The sequence below is a fragment of the Chionomys nivalis genome, chromosome 21 (assembly GCF_950005125.1).
Source record: "Chionomys nivalis chromosome 21, mChiNiv1.1, whole genome shotgun sequence".
Lineage (NCBI taxonomy): Eukaryota > Metazoa > Chordata > Mammalia > Rodentia > Cricetidae > Chionomys > Chionomys nivalis.
The window spans coordinates 27,780,867-27,796,943 of record NC_080106.1 but is presented as its reverse complement, the minus strand read 5'-3'; the positions used below and the strand labels follow the sequence as shown (position 1 = coordinate 27,796,943).

Sequence of the window (16,077 nt, the reverse complement as noted above, 5' to 3'; positions counted from 1 at the left end):
AGAAATTTACTTTCTCAGAGTATTTAGAACTTCTAACCAAATTACTCTGGTAGGAAAGGATCTAACAATTCTTACTGTAAACAAACAAATATATTTGCCAATGTGTTTGCTAATCCCTGTGGTCAGTAGCAATCCTCTGCTCCCCAGACTTTGGCATCATATCATAACTGATATGTTGATGTATCCCAAAGCCTATTGTTTGCATTTCTTACTATCCAGAAATATATTTGCTAATTTCATGCTTTACTGTAACTGCCAGATGACTCCTTTCTCCCTGAATCTTTTGGCATTGTTAAGTTCTGTAACTTCTGGTTGCCTTCATAGACAAACATAAATAAATGTTTCCCCCTTTGGCAAAACAAATGCAATTATTCTGTTTGCATAGACACTTTTCTGCTTGTCATAAATTTATTTCTGAACGGGTTAGTGCAGACTGTGATGAAGATAATAAAGTCAAACTAAGCTAGTTAGTTCTCAAATCCTACAGAATCAGATTTGTACTTCTACAGATTTCTCAGAACCATGTTTAGTTAGGCTACGAAGAGTGAGTCTATTTTCTTTGACTTTCTTAAGGCATAACTATATTAAGATTACCGTCAATAGCTAAGTGTATGTCCAGCATCTCTCCTGTCCGTTACACATACAGGTACTTCTCCAGGATGACCTAAATCATTCCTTCTTTTGCTGTCTTAAAGTCACATATCTAAGATTTTCTATGAGAAGAACTAGTGTGTGGAATATAACTGCTATGGGCTCTTTAAATCACAGTGGCAATCACAGCCTATCTTATTCTTAATGCTTGGTTAGGTAATACTGCTATGGGAGCTCCAAGAGAATCTATCAGAAGTGACCTAAGAATCAGTTCTATCATTCGTAAATTAAGTACCCAGGGCAAGTGTGTCTCAACACAGTGGATTAGGAATGGATGCTCCATCTCATGCTAACTACCTAAAAAGTTTAAAAGGAACAATTTTAAAGGTGTATATAATTTGGCAATTGTACCACTTGTGGCTAGAATTGTTTTGAGTGGTTAGTAAGATTGCATAACTCTTTCAAATGACTATATTCTCAATCTCTTGCTATAGGCATAAATGGAGAACATTTCAATGTCTATGTCATAGAGTAACTTTGTCCCGCGCTAATCTTTGAACCACATAAGCCAGAGGGAGCAGCCATCTTTGGTACACAGCTCTGCCCACCAACTGTTAGCATATACTCAATGCAATGGCTTCAGGGCATTTCTAAGGCATGTGAAAAGCTGCATTTTTCACTCTAGGCCACTTAGTTTTTCCTCACTGTGGTCCATGGAGCCTTTTATTTTTCCATTCCTGCTTTCTAGTGAGAGTATAAAATTCAAATACAGCGTATAACATGTTCGACCTAAATTTAAATCAAATTGTAATCACTAATTTAAAAATATGGCTTGCAAATTCTCTTCCAACGAGAGAAATCTCACTGATTCACAGTCACTTGAATTCTTGTATGGATGGCGGAAGAAGAAAGTCTCCATTAAGCTAAAATGATAATTAAAGTGATATGTTTGTGCAAAAAGAAGTGTCAATTAAAGGTTGGGTTATGGTAGTGTTCTGTTACAAAGAAACTTGATAACCTGTTTCTAATATTTTCAAGGAACTTCAGTTTTAACAACGATAAAGATTTATCACTTCTGAAATGGATAAACGGTTAAAACCTGTTATGTCCTATAACCAAGGCTACAGAGTATGCTGTACTAAAATTGAAATGCAGCCAAGTGTCCCAGTAACAAGTCAAGATTCTGTCAATTAGGTTACACTGGGTAGCAACCAGCCTCACATGTGCACCTCACTCTCGTTCTGTGTTTTAAAGACTTTCAACCTGAAAATCCACCCACTGGCACTGTTCCTCAAGCTACGGGCACAGATGATGAATAGATAGACAGACAGAGAGGTGGAGAACAATAATTTGACGAAACTAATATTGGGTTATCACCCCAAATATATCGTGCATGAGCAATAAGTGAATAGCTTACAGGGACTCTAGACTCAGTGTGTGTGCTGAGCTACAGCACTTGAATGAAATTGGGAAGTATGGAAAGACAAGTATATTTGATTTCTTTAACCAAAATATGTATGTTTTTACTCAGTTTAAAGAAAGATTGGAAACAATGCTAAATTCTATTTTTAAGCTGTATCAGCAATAGATGAATAAAGGAAGGATTATCTCCATTTAATTTTTATGACAAGTTTGGGAAAATTGATTTTTTACATAGAAAAGGATTTACCTCCTTATGATATTTGTATCACTCTCCTGTCTACTTATTTTATGTCATTTATGTCACATGAGGAATCAAAGAGTCTTCCTATGTGCCTTATTCTCCCTAGAAAGAAGGTATGGTAAGCACTATTCTAAATGTTAATAGGATGCAAATATACCTAACCCTTTTACCAAAGCTTTTTGACAAATATTCGAAGATATTCAATACAGTGTTTCACTTAAATATATTCCATTTGCTAAGCATTTTTTATAAACCTCAAATGAAAATAACTATCTCATGGTATATCTTTCCCTTGTGCATGTATGCAAGGACATACAGGTTTAAATCAAGATTGAGGGTTATAAAATTGTTTTCTCCGATACTAAGACTATATAATTCATATAATATTAAACTGGACATTCACACATTGAATATTCTGATTTAAAATGTATTAAAAGTAATAAAAATCTGAGAGGGGAAGGTGATAGAGAGGGAGGGGGAAAGAAAATCATGACTATGAATGAAAATGCAGGATAGAATCACAGCCTAAGAGAAGCAGATTCTTCCTCTGATATAATTTTATGCTCCCTTAGAGGTATTCAAAATGCAGACCTTGTCTTATTCACACAGTAGTTGGACAATTAGAACATTTTCTCTAAAACATGTGCTATGTGCGCTATGGAGTTTATATCCAGAGATGTAAACTTAATTTTGGATGGATTTTCAGTTTTAGTACACTGAATTATATCATACTTTATATTCCTAAACCATTTAAAATTATTTTGAATAGATTAAAAAGCCTGATATGTGAAAGATGAATAAAACTGATTTTTTTTTATAATAAAAAAGTTGTGTCTCAAAATAAACTAAGGAGGACTTAGGAAATTTCTTGAGAAATAATCGTAGTAGCTATGTCCTGGTATTGGACATTGCATATGACTGCCCTCCATCCCCTTAATGAAAATGCTTAGAAAAGGGAGGGGACAGGGTCTTTGCTAATTTCTTAATGCATTAAGTAAATTTTTACCGTGCACTAACTCTGCACTTGGCCCTGGACCAACCATCCTCAGCATTCAAAATTATCTTTAGCAGTGGTGATGGACAAGGAAAGTGTTTGAAGGTTGTAAATACAAATGTTTTTTTTTTCATAATACTTTCTTTAAAAGATCCAGAAAATCATATCTATACATTTCTACCTACAAAAAAAATGTTTATTTTTTTTTAAAAAAGAAAGACATTTACAGACAAGAAGGTGAGTGATATTTATGATAGGCAGTAGTACATGACATTTAAAACTCAAGAAATAAAAGCTTGGGACATGATAGGAAAGGTAACTGTGTTGGTACTAGCGTTGCTTTGTGAAGTGGCAACAGAGATGTAGTCACCAGCAACATATGGGAGGCGAAGATAAATGGCATCCCTTGAACTCATTTCTTCCCTGACCTTTGGAAGTTACCAGGTTCAGCTAATTTTCTGCCTATGGTTACATCTGAAAGGGGTTCCGGAGATAGGAACAGTTCAGCACAAACAAACTGTGAAGCTCAACTTCCCAGGCGAAGGCAAGGAAAGGGTACCAACGTCCCCGGGGATAATGAAGCCTTGCTCGACCAGATGATAGCCTTTGCCTATCGAGAGCAAAGAAATGTCCCAGTGCATAACTCCCCAGAAGATTCTAGGGAAAATCCCCACGGTATCATCCATATCCTCACAGACAACATTGCTAAGAAGACAGGTCATGGTACAAATCTGAAAAAACAGTGGCACTAGTTACAAAACTTAAAGGCAGATGAAATGGCAAGGGAAACATGAGTAAGTTCCTTTACTTAAACCGTTACCTCAGTTAATGGTCTGGGAATGTTTTTTATTTAAGTTATCTGGCTGTGAGTTGTATATGGAGTTGTATGCTTGTGGATAATGCGGGAGAGGACTGTACATATGTACCTTAGTTTGTGACTGACATCAGCCTGCAGTAGACATATAATACTCTGAAATAACAAGATGTTCCTTGAAATAATGAGCAAAGGTGGTCCTATTTCACCCATGAATCTCAACAGTACTGAACAAGAAATGCAAAAAGAAAACTCTAATCACTTTCTTTACTTCTCTGAATAACTTTGCAACAAAAATAAAATAATGGAAAAACTAGCAGCACCTCTGGCTCAGTATTTTGAATCTAGGTATTTTAAACGGTGCCTAAAATCAGAAGGTTGCTGTGATTGTGCTTGTCTGTTCACTCGTCAAGCACAAAACCTCACTGATAGGCCAGCAGACTGGTAAGAATTAAAAACTGAAGGCCACTTTCATACTGCTCATAGCTTTGCATAGAAATGGTTCTGAAACTGGGATGTTGAAAAAGCCATGATAAACTCATTTTTGAGCAGAAGAATACTTTGTTGAGGGGGAGGATTAATTTACTTCTTTTAACAAAGTCTTCTGAGCAGTTACTGAAGTATGGACTCGACCTTCTGACAAATGTGCACTCATTCTCCTTCTTTGACAATGAAAGAAACTTGGAAACTAGAGTCCGAAGTCACAGCTTCTTGAACAGAACTATTGCCTTCTTCTTCTTTGGAGTTTATTTGATTTCTTCCAACCGTCTGATCCGGCAGGCTAACAAGGAGCAACAGACCTTAAACATCTACCTATTTTCCTAGAACTATTATGAGATGAGCACATTAATAGACTAGACTTTACAAATACTTTCTCAAGGGGTCTCTTATCTTGCTGAACAGTCTAACAGTGCTTTCTTCTTCTTGGAGTTTTGACATGGTTGATGTTACATGCTCTGGCATGGTTCATGTATGTGATGTTCAATGTTACATGAAGATGCTGCAGAGGGACGATACTTAAATTGCTGTGCTATAAAGCACTTGAGGTCATGGTACAGACATCTTTCCTTTCACACAGTTGATATGCACGCAGCAGGTACAGTGAGGGCTACTCTAAAATGGTCTGCCCTTTATCCAGATTCAAACTGCATCAAGACCTAAAAAGATGCTCCGTGAACATAAGAAGTTCATTCAAGAAGTGCTACCAGTTTGGAGTGCAAAGATATACCTATTGGGGAGCTGGAGGGCTTCCAGAGATCACACATGATAAAACAAAATTAATAAGTTTTTTAATAGCAATAAGAATAAGGGTTTTTTAAATATCGGGGCATTTTAAAAGTTTGATGCACAGAAATATAGCACAGGTCTCTGAAATCCTTAGCAAGTGCCTCCACCCATTTGTGCTGGTGAGCACTTGACTTCACTTCATGCCACCGTCTTCAGGGCAAAATGAGAAGTATGGAGCAGTCCTGAATGAAGCCATCCTGGAGGTGGCAGAAAGCATCCTCTATTTTCAGGGGGGATTTTCCTCAACTCCTCACCCTCTTCCAAGGCCAGAGAAAGAAAAGAAAGATATATGTATATATGTGATGATTTAAAATTTCATGCAACCCTTGCAGCCAAAAATTGACGATGTGACAAGGAGTTTTCAATCTCCTAAAGCTGACTTAGAGAAAACTGCTGTCCCTTTCATTGCTTAATAAGAGGACTAGTCCTAGAATTTCAACCATAGAGGGAAAGTGGTAAACCTATGTGCACATCGCTATTATGAAGAGCTGTCTTTGATGATGGGAAAACGTAACCCTCACAAAGCAACCTTCAAAGATACGAGTCTCTCCAGAAGAAGAAACATCCCCACCCCAACACACATACCCACACATACACATTCACAAACACATTACAGACAAATCTCTGCAAAACCAGACACAGACTGATGAAAGGCAGTAGCCAGGGAGAAATTTCAGTGGTGTTTAGCAGGAACGGCAGGGTTCATTTTGCATGCAGTGAAGTACAGCAGCGAGACTGAATGGATGGAAAATCCCACTTTCAAATCTTACATAAATATCTCTTTCTCACATATAGTTTTCCAGTTGAAATGCTCATATAATGAAGGCAGAGGTGACAGCTTAGATCGAGCTTTTAAGCATCCAGATGGCTGTCAGACTGTTATAAAGAGGAGGGGAATGTCAAAACGGTCCCAGCCAACCCCAGTTTCTCTATCTGCTTGGCGATAATCCCTGATGCGAGAGGCCACCGTTCTTGCATAGTATCTGAGACATCCGCTCATTCCCACAAACCCTGAGAAGAGTGTTAACAGAAAATAGCTACTGATCTGGTTAGCGGCTTTGGTGAGCAAAGGAATTGTTGGGATCGTGCCCCCTAAGGAGGAAACTGCCTGCAACCCTCAGAAACCAGGGCAAAGTTGAAAGGGCTCCTTCTCCCTTCTGGTTGCTTGGTTATAAGCTCTGCCCTTTAATTGGAGCTGAAGTGAGCAGCTGCCAGTCTGATTTTCCATTACGGACTAATGTTGTGCGTTTGCAACAATAAACAATTAATGTTGTTTGATTTCTTACCGTTTAGCAATCCAAGCTAACAGCTGCCATCTCTGTTCAGAGGCTAACAGGCTAGTCATTGATGTGTCTCAGGCTGTATGCCTTGGGGCAAGGGACCACCAGCTCAAAACTTTGAGATTTTTACAAGATTGGACGAGGGGAGACTTTAGTCTTGGGGAGGAAAAAAGAAGGAGGAATTGCTGGATACCTGTTGGTATCAGCATTGGTGGCCGAACGTTTACATGGTTTACCAGGCTTGGTTAGAGCCTTGGGAAACCCGGGGAGGTCCGTTATGAACATGTTACCATGCTGGCAGAAAGTAGCCAGGAGTCCCCATTCGCCTCTTGTTGGGAAGGGGCGCGGCTGGACCCCCGGGTTGGCCAGTGTTGAGCATAAAGATCACATTATATCTTTCTGTACCAGGGCTCTGGGAGAGGGAGAAGTCATCCGGTGCTTTGGGGGCCTATGGTGCAGGCTCACAGGCACTGAACAGACAGCCTGGGGTTCTTCCACTGTTGCAGAGCAGCGTCTTGGTGACTGCCTAGTGGCTAGGTGGCCCTGGAGCTCCGCAAGTTTGCAGCTGGCACCGCGCCCCCCAGGCTGAAACAGACACTTGTGGAAAATCCTGGCGCTGGGGCTTTCGCAAGCAAACAGTAGCCCATGGCCCAACCGATGGGGTTGCCCTCCCATGGCTAAGAGGTGGGGCATGCAGAAAGCCAGGAGTCAGTTTCTCTGTCCCCTCAGCCTGCTTTCCCTTCAGGCTTGCAGCCTCCTCTGTGGAGGCGGCTAGTATTTCCCTTTCACCGCACCGACCCTGCAGTGAAGGCGCACCGGCTGCAGCAGCGCCTGCCTGCGTCTCCAAGGCAAAATCGCCAGGCGACCGCGAGAATGAGAAGGTGGCAGGGAAACTGGAGCGGGGTAGCCTGGGGCGCCAGACTCCTCCATATCTGCTCTGAAAGCAGTTTCTAAAACCCCTTAGACAGAAGGCATCTCCATCAGCTACCGATGCCGCGAAAGGAGACGCGGCTCGGAGGGTACCAGTGCTAGAATCCCTCATCCACCAGGTGCGTAAGATGTCCGGGGGAGCGTGGGAATTCCTAAAGGAAACCATCCCTCCTGCTCTTCCCCGCCCGGAGGCGTAAGTGGCTAGGGTATAGTACTTACTCAGGTCGGGCTCCGGGCTGCGGAAAAACAAAAAACAAAAACTCAAGCCTCGGGCTTCATAAATGGCTGGAAGAGCTGAGGGTCTGCTCCCGAGGGCGGCAAGTGTCCACGGATCCCCGAGCTCCGGGTAGTCGCTTCCGAATCGCGCTCATGCCGCTCGGAACTGCGGAGCCTAGTGCGGAGACGCGAAGCGGGCGCGCTGAGCTCTGGGGTGTCCGCAGCCCGAAAGTACAGCTGGTGTGTTGACGCTCTGGTCTATGCCCAAAGCGGCGGCGGCGGAGCTTCTAAGAGGCAGGGAGATTCGAAAGCCATCCACTAATTCTGGGCCGAGCGCTCCGGCATGCGAGTCCGCCTGCCTGCCAAATGTAACTGTGAAGTGATGTGGAAAAGTGAGCCGGGTGCCTCCCCTGACGGATCTCATTGGGCAGAGCTCCGAGGCAGGTCTACCACTTGGAAATTCATGTAAGCAGTCCCCCACCCCGCCCCCTCCCTGCCTTGTCCCTGCGCTCTCCCGCGCTTGGTCTCCACTCCCTTTCCTCCTACCAAGAGTGCGCACAACTTTTCGCTGGTCGCTCGCGAGCACGCCCCGCGCGCCTCCGCCACGGGAGTCACCGGGTGAAGATGAGCCCTTCCACGCTGTGTGCGCAGCCCGCCGAGCGGCCAAGCTGTTGGATAAAGACTGCTGGCAGATGAAAAAAGGATGCACAGGAGGTACCCGCCAGCTTTCTCTCTCTAGGTCTCACCTGAGCCCTGAGGCTAGCGTTATCTCGAAAAGCGTCTCAGACTCCCAAAGCTGGTTTCTGTGGAGGGGAGAGGATGCGGCAGCTCCTGGGCCATTCACCTTTTCCCTCATTCTGGAGACGTCTTGCATAAGGAATTGCCCATTTGCAAGATCACTGCCTGATACAACTCATGTGCTCCTCGTTTTTTTGGTGGTGGGTCATGATCCTGGAGTGGAGCGCATTCCTGATGCCCTAGTGTTTCTCCCCTTTTTGGAGAGGGTGGGATGAGGGATAGTAGAGTCAGTCAAGAGGGACTGGCAGTTAAGTGAGTGGGAAGAAAATGGGCAGAACTTGCTGTGGCCAGAAGGGGAGGGTCTGGCAAGCCTTATCAATGTGCGCTGAACTCCCTCCCTGCCCGGAGTGGAGGAGTGGGGAGCACTGCCCTTGTAGCTCCTCTCTGCTGAGACCCTATTCTTGGCTTCTCCAGCCCCCTGATAAAGTCCTCTCAGCACTCAGATGTTAAGAAATGGGCACCCAGGTACAACAAGGGGGTCCGCGAATATGCAGACCCGGTTCTGTTTCCTTGTGATCCCCAAAGCTAACACGTGGGAATAATATTCAGCAGCTCTGATCTCTGATCGTCATTAATCACAGTGAAACGCAAGACAAATTAAATGCCCCTTACCTTTCTTCAAAACTCTCCTCCCTAGAAGACCAGGGTTGATTCCATTTCTGACTCACTAGACTAGATGTGAGCCCTGTGGATGGATTTTGACCATCTGGGGACAGAGCTGCAGCAGAAGGGGTACAGAGGAGCAGACGCTCAGGGTGTAGAGCCTGTACTGTCTGACTCGAATTAATGAGACGCAGTGAACAGAATGGGAAAATCGACACAATATGCTTATAATACTTATGCAAATTTGACTTTTCTGATGCTGCATCTAACCTCCCACCGTAAAATATTGAGGATATTGACTGTCTGTTTGATATCTCTCTGCTTCATACTCTAATTATCCTAGGAAGGAAATTGGTTGAATTATTTGGGCCGGGGAACCAAGGGGTGTTTTTCCCTCAAGCAGGCGCTAAGTAGCTGTGTGTTCCCTTTAAGGCTATGTCTGTTCATGAGGTATTCTGGAATTGGCTAATTCTGTCTTGGAAAAGAAGAGCAGTCAAACCTCAATCAAATTATAACTGCTGTTAGACCAGACAGTCCCAAGTGGACAAAGAAATAGATCACATCTTAGGTTGTGCTTAATTTTCAGACATTCATTTTCACTTTGAACAAATGGTCTGAACCTTTCCTTGGGGTACTTTCTTACATCTCTTAGAAGTAAAGGAAAGGTCAGATGTTCCTGAAGGCTGGGGATTGTCACAAGAAACAAAGTCATCTCAAAAGAAAAGATTGCTAGAGAGAGGCTATCCTCTGATCTCATTTTCTTAAAAAAGAAAACTGAGCTGACAAACTGAAGGGACTCAGAAGCCAGTGTCACCTGAGTTTGGTTGTAAATTTGTATCCACTGACTGCATCCTATTTACTCTTACAATATCACAGTATGTTATCTCCACTGACTCTTGGTCCCCTGGAGTTTAAGGTGACCCTCACCAAGTCTCTAATCGCCACTTGAAACTCTTCAAGGAATTTCCTGACAGTGTCTTAAGGGAGGCCTGGGTGATTAAGAAGTGTGAAAAGGGATTAAGATAATGTTAAAGGCCCTATCAGGAAATTTCTAAAATGATCAGGGATGCGGAAAGGCAAGGCATTTGTCTCTTTAACAATTCCACCCACACTTAATAGGATACAGTGCAAAGTCTCAGTGATGAGACTGTAGCCCTCAAGAAAGTGTTTTCTTTTCAGCATCCTCTCTGGAGTCATAGACTTCCTTCAGGAGAGGGTGGGGCTCCACCAGCCATTTTCCAATGGAGACAGAAATGATTGTGCGGTGGAACTTCACTGGGGAGGAATAGGGAGGAAAGCTCTATTATCACAAGAGCACAATCCCAGAGAGGAGGGGCAGAAAGAGAAACTTGTCAGGGGAACAAAAAGCAGGGTGAGGCAGGGTGACTCTACCTAGTTCCAGAGGCATCCAGATGTGCAGATGAGGTCATTGGGATGAAGGGTGGATGAGGTGGACACAGGCTTCATGAGGTAATTCTTTTGTTCACTCCGAACTGAATCTTTGTTATAATTTTTACTAATGGAAACAATAAAAAAAACTGGCCAGTTACTTAGAGGTTTTATTAAAGCCACCAACAAATATGCTTATAAGAAACAGGGACATAGAAAAGTGTGACAGCTATAACTCCAATTTCTCCCTTTGGAGCAGGGAATGGCAAGGTTATTGGCTGTTATTGGCTGGAATAAGATGCAACCTTCTCCCTTTTCCCTTTTCAGGAAGAATTTAACAATTAAACTTAGCTAAAATAATAAAAATGTACATTTACTATAGTGTAATGACTAAGATTTTTCTGTTTTTTTTTTTTTAATTTTAGTCTGAGATGAGCTGATAACCACATGGGATTTTGCCCTGCATGTACCAGGTTTAAAATTGTGGAATGCAGATTCTTTGAATGAAGGGATTTTACACTGGGACATCTACCTATAATGTTATCATTCACAATAGCAATTGTTATCATTTGTACTCTGAAGCAGCCCAAAAAAACTGTGTGATTCATGGAGTCTTCTGGAACTGTGCCCAGCTGTGGGCCTGGCAGAGTAAAGAGTATGTAGTGACTATGACCTTAGGCACAAAAGTAGGCCACTTTGGAAACTGTCTTACATCACAGTGGAGATTGATTGACCACTGTGCATACACCTCTATGTAGGATTCAATCCCTAACGGAGACAGAAGTGGGGGGGGGTGTCAAGAATCAAGGAAAGAATATTAAACTTCTTTTAAGATTTGTTGATTTATAGTTATTTGATTTTATGTGGAACTATCTCTGTGTGAAGATGCCTGCAGACACCAGGAGAGGGCAACAGACCTCCTGGAACTGTCATAGGTGGCTCTGAGCTACCTCATTGGTAGTGAAAACAGAGCTATGATCCCCTAAAAGGGCAGTAAGTGCTGTTGGTCACTGAGCCATCTGTCCACCCATCAATATTAATTTTTCATTGCAATATTGAAGAAGTCTTAAGAACAAGAGAGCTCTTGAGAAAAGTTAATAAACATTTAGTTAAACAAGGTAGCTATAAAAACTTATAGGAGATTGTTTTAAACCAAGTGCTGAGTAAAGTCATTAAGAGATTTGATGGTGCCCAAATTAAATAAACTAAATAACTGAGCAATTATGGGTATTTCCTCAAGACAGACCTGCTCTACCTGGCGTCCTTGGAAGGCTTTCTGCCCCAGCCTGTTCTGAAAATTTTCAGAAATGGAAATGTGAGGCCCGGAATCTAGTTCTGTTCAGAAATCTGGGTTTTAACCAATGCTCCAGGGAATCCCATTGCTTCCTAAGACTGAGAGCCACTGCCTTAGGCAATTTCTTTTTCATATGATAAATGTAAAAATGAGAGAGAGAGAAAGGAAAAAAAGTGAGTGAGTGTTATATCCTTTTTTGTACTAAGAATTTTGGTTACAACAAAATATTATTAGAAGTAATAGAAATAAATAGAAAAATTGTAAGTACCGCAAATCACCCTGTGATTACTTCAGATGTATTAAATATGGGATTTTTAATAACTAACTTTGTTTTAGAGATGGCTACCAATTTGTGAGGTAAAAATCCTCTTTAAGGTTGCAGTTCAGAACTATGGATGTTGAACATTCTCTAATATTGGTTTTAGCTGTCCCTGCAGTTAGGGCTGTATCTCTGAATATTGACTATAATTGCTAATCTCAAGCTTGTCATTATATTTTCTGTAAATGGAGGTATAAACACTTTCTGAAAAAACACATCTGTGCGGAGAGCATTTTGGAGAAGGTCTTCAGAATGGCATTATCTCCCATCTTCCCAGGTGCTAGAAAGGAGATAAGCCCCAATTCAGCTTCTGAACCCAAGTGAGAGAGGGAGGGAGGAGAAGGTAAATAGATTTAAAGGGACTGGACAAAGCTATCACATAAACCAGCCCAGTCTTGTGGACTAAACACTGAGAATTTAGGTTTTAATCTTTCTTTCTTTTTTCCTTTATTATTCTATGTGGGAATAATAACTAAATTATGGTCCCGGATCCTTCTTGCTTACCTTGGGAGCTAAGAGGCTAAAATTAAAAATGAAGAAATATGTCATATAATTTTTAAGCAAAATAGAAGAAACACTCCTCTCATAAATTACTTGTCAATTGAACAATAAAATATATTTAGATTTAATTGATCCAGTTCTCTTTTAGATAATTAAAATTATTTAAATGCACGTGCTTACCTTTAACATATCATGATGGCTTTAAATATGATCACAGTTATGTGGATGAGCAGGGAATTTGTCCTTTTATGTATCAGATGGGGTTTCTGGTTCTGATTAGTTGTTTATCAAGCCATTTATTAGAAAGAAAAGCACATGTACCTGTATTTGAGAGATACTGAAAAGTTGAAAGGAAATGCCATTTTAAAAGACTGGATGTGGGATTCCTGCGTCAGTGAAAGCTGCCTACTGCTGTTTAAGGGTGTTTTTGCTCATTTATTACAGGTGCTGCCGTGTGGGAAACTGGCTACCGCTTGTCCGTTTCTCTTCTGCTTACACAGGCACAGTCCTGTTAGATGGATAGCGAAGCTTTTTTTCTTCTACTTCAAGTGCCCTCTAGCGAGCAGTGTCTGCGCAGGTTGCTATGTAGAAGGAGGCAGAAAAAGAAGGAGGGGAAAAGAAACCGCTCCACTCTTCTTCTTTCTCTCCTTGCCAGGGTTATTTCCACACAAGTTCTTGGCAAAACATCAACAACAACAAAAAGGTGTTGCCGCTTTTGCGTGGGAAATAAATCACTCATTTACTACAATGGGAAGCGAACAGTAATCCTTTCTCAGGGCTTTCCTTGGAGCGTTCCTTGTGCTCCTTCGCAAAGTTTCACACACTGTGGTAATCAGGCAAATCGAAGAAGGTAAGTTGCTCCCCAGAAAGAAATTCTGTTTTGTTCCCACTTCTACATCCGACCTTTGATGCAAATTGATTAACCTCTCCGTGGGCTTTGAGTTTGCGTCTCCATAAAAGTGCATGATATTTCTTTCTTACCTGGGGGGGGGGGGTATGAGGCTTAATTGAAGCTTATAAAAACAATTTCAGTTCCTCAGACCCAATTTGATATACAGCTGGACTCACTTTTCATCTACTAACAGGGTTTCAAATGCTCTTTAGTAGTCCTTAGAGAAACGTGATCAAGATTCTGTGTTTCCATAAACATAGTATTAAAACAATTTCTACTGAAAATAGTGAATTTGCTTTAGAGATTTGGAATGATAAGGGCTGTAAAAATACTCAGGAAGAAAATATAGTTGTTCCTTCAATTGTGTGAGAAAGGAATCTTACAAAACATACACTGGGCATCTCTCCCCATGTTTCATGTAAACTAATAACAAAAAGTAATTTTATTCACACAAATGCTCCATTAAAGAGTTACTCTGAGCAGAGAAGAAATGCCAAGGCATTATTCAAACAACTGGATTCCAGATACCTGTTATTCAAAGTTTCCTTTACTGATATTCTTCTGCAGCTTTGTGTTTGATCAGTACCCCCTGACTGCAGTATTGAAAAGTGCAAACACAGAGTGAGTTAAGCAACTGCATAATATACTCCATTAGATTGTTTACGTGCAACATATCTTTAATTATTGAAGCTCTGTGGAGAGTAGCCATGATCCTTCCTTCCATCCTTCAATGTGCTACAAAGCTAAGGGTCTGAATATTTAAGTGATTTCTCCCCTGATTAGACTGTTAATAAGAGTGCAATTTATATTAAAAATGTCTGACAGTGGGGATGAAAAGATGGTTTAATGTGCATTGTTCTAACAGAGGACCTGAGTTTGGATCCAAACACCCACTTAAGCCTATAACTCCAGCTGTGGCAGATCCACCCATTCGTGTCTAAGGGCACCTGTCCTCACATCCACATATTTATACACACTCACACACATGCTGCTACTTCTAATACTACTTCTCAATATTAAAATTATACTAATCAGAGAATATAATGATCCACTTTGTGTGAGTGTGTGTGTGTGTGCGCGCGCGCAATACAGGTAACCAAATCTACCCTCTCCTGAAAATTGAATATGCATTCTTTAACTTTAAACCCCTTACAACCTACTTTAATTCAAGCTTTACCTGACTGAACAAAGGACTCATGAGTTGAAATGAAACAGCAGCTAACATTTATGTTTGCAAACACTATCACAATACTTACCAGGAAGGGGTTTTTAACATAAACCCCAAGATCCATGGGTACTAAGCCAACCCAAAACTTTCCAAAGATAGTTCGTATCTCTTAAAAACAATTAGACAATGTGATGCTGATACAGCATAGTAAATACTGTTGTGGATATTGTTTGGGAACAACAGAATGAAAAAGTATTCAAAGTCTTGTTTTGTTGGTGGGGATTGCTTGTTCATTCCTGGCCACCCATACCCAAAATAATCACACAAAACTATGTTAGTTATAATACTGTGTGGCCAATAGCTTAAGCTTCTTTCAAGATACCTCTTACATATTAAATTAACCTATTTCTATTATTCTATGTATTACCAGGAGACTCATGGTTTACAGGCAAGGTTCTGGAGTCTGACTCCTCCGGCAGTGGCTACATGGCGTCTCTCTAACTCAGCCTTTTTTCTCCCAGTTTCCAGTTCAGTTTTTTCACCTAACTCTGTTCTGCCCTGCCCCAGGCCAAAGCAAGTTCTTTATTAGTCAATGGCAATAAAACATATTCATGACATACAGAGGGGAATCTCACATCATTGTTTAATTGCTCAGTTTTGTTATCAAAGATTGTCACAGTCTTATTACTATGATTTACATTTGTATAGCCCTTTATATAAATCTAAACACGCTGACTTTAATATGTTATCTTTGAAACAGTCACATGAGATGTGACGGTCTGTTATTAAACAGGCTTCGCACAACAGGCATTTAGAGGCAACAGCCTCCTGAAGCAGGTCTTCAATTTATAGTCATTCAACTGACTTAGTTAGAGGTCACAGCAAAGGACTGAAGCTTGCAGGAAAAAGTAAGGTATCTGAGGCCTGTAAGTATTGTTTCAACTCTGGGAATAGCAAGATTATCTCCTTGATTTTGACTTGCGAATTATCTGGTTTTCTACATTCTCTGGGCCTGATTTGCCTGTGTGTTTCACTCACAGGATGGTGAAAGAGTGCTATCTGGTTGAGAATGCATGCAGTCATCTTTGCTTATGTGATCCTGTTATTATCCCCACTATCCGAGAAGAACAAGCAGCCAGAGTATAGATCATTTTCTACATTCGTACAGTGTATTCTGTTCTAATTGTATGATTTTTTTTTTTTGTCTCCTGGCCAGACAAGACATTCTGCCAGCTCTCCATCACCCTTTAAGTGATGTACCTCCTACTGTTCTGCAGCACATTCTGAGCTCCAGGCAAACCACCCTTCTTTCATCTTTGTCTAAATTGTCATTTTCTA

General features: G+C 41.3%; 1 protein-coding gene and 1 long non-coding RNA gene across 9 annotated transcripts in view; one reads left to right on the top strand and one right to left on the bottom strand.

The window, feature by feature from the left end:
- Cdh8 (cadherin 8) overlaps positions 1-9,271 on the bottom strand; it is a 334,430-nt gene extending 325,159 nt beyond the window's left edge. For 6 of the 8 annotated variants that reach the window (XM_057753482.1, XM_057753484.1, XM_057753477.1 and 3 more), the window contains exon 1: positions 7,779-8,233. The gene's annotated coding sequence lies outside the window, so the exon portion shown is untranslated. Of the gene's footprint in view, positions 1-7,778; positions 8,234-8,521; positions 8,625-9,185 lie in introns of those variants that run through there. The other 2 variants (XM_057753478.1, XM_057753479.1) reach the window with 2 other exon arrangements.
- LOC130863470 (uncharacterized) overlaps positions 8,341-16,077 on the top strand; it is a 33,252-nt gene continuing 25,515 nt past the window's right edge. The window contains exons 1-2 of the long non-coding RNA XR_009055727.1: positions 8,341-8,489; positions 13,124-13,529. This is a non-coding gene — a long non-coding RNA (uncharacterized LOC130863470). The remainder of the gene's footprint in view (positions 8,490-13,123; positions 13,530-16,077) is intronic.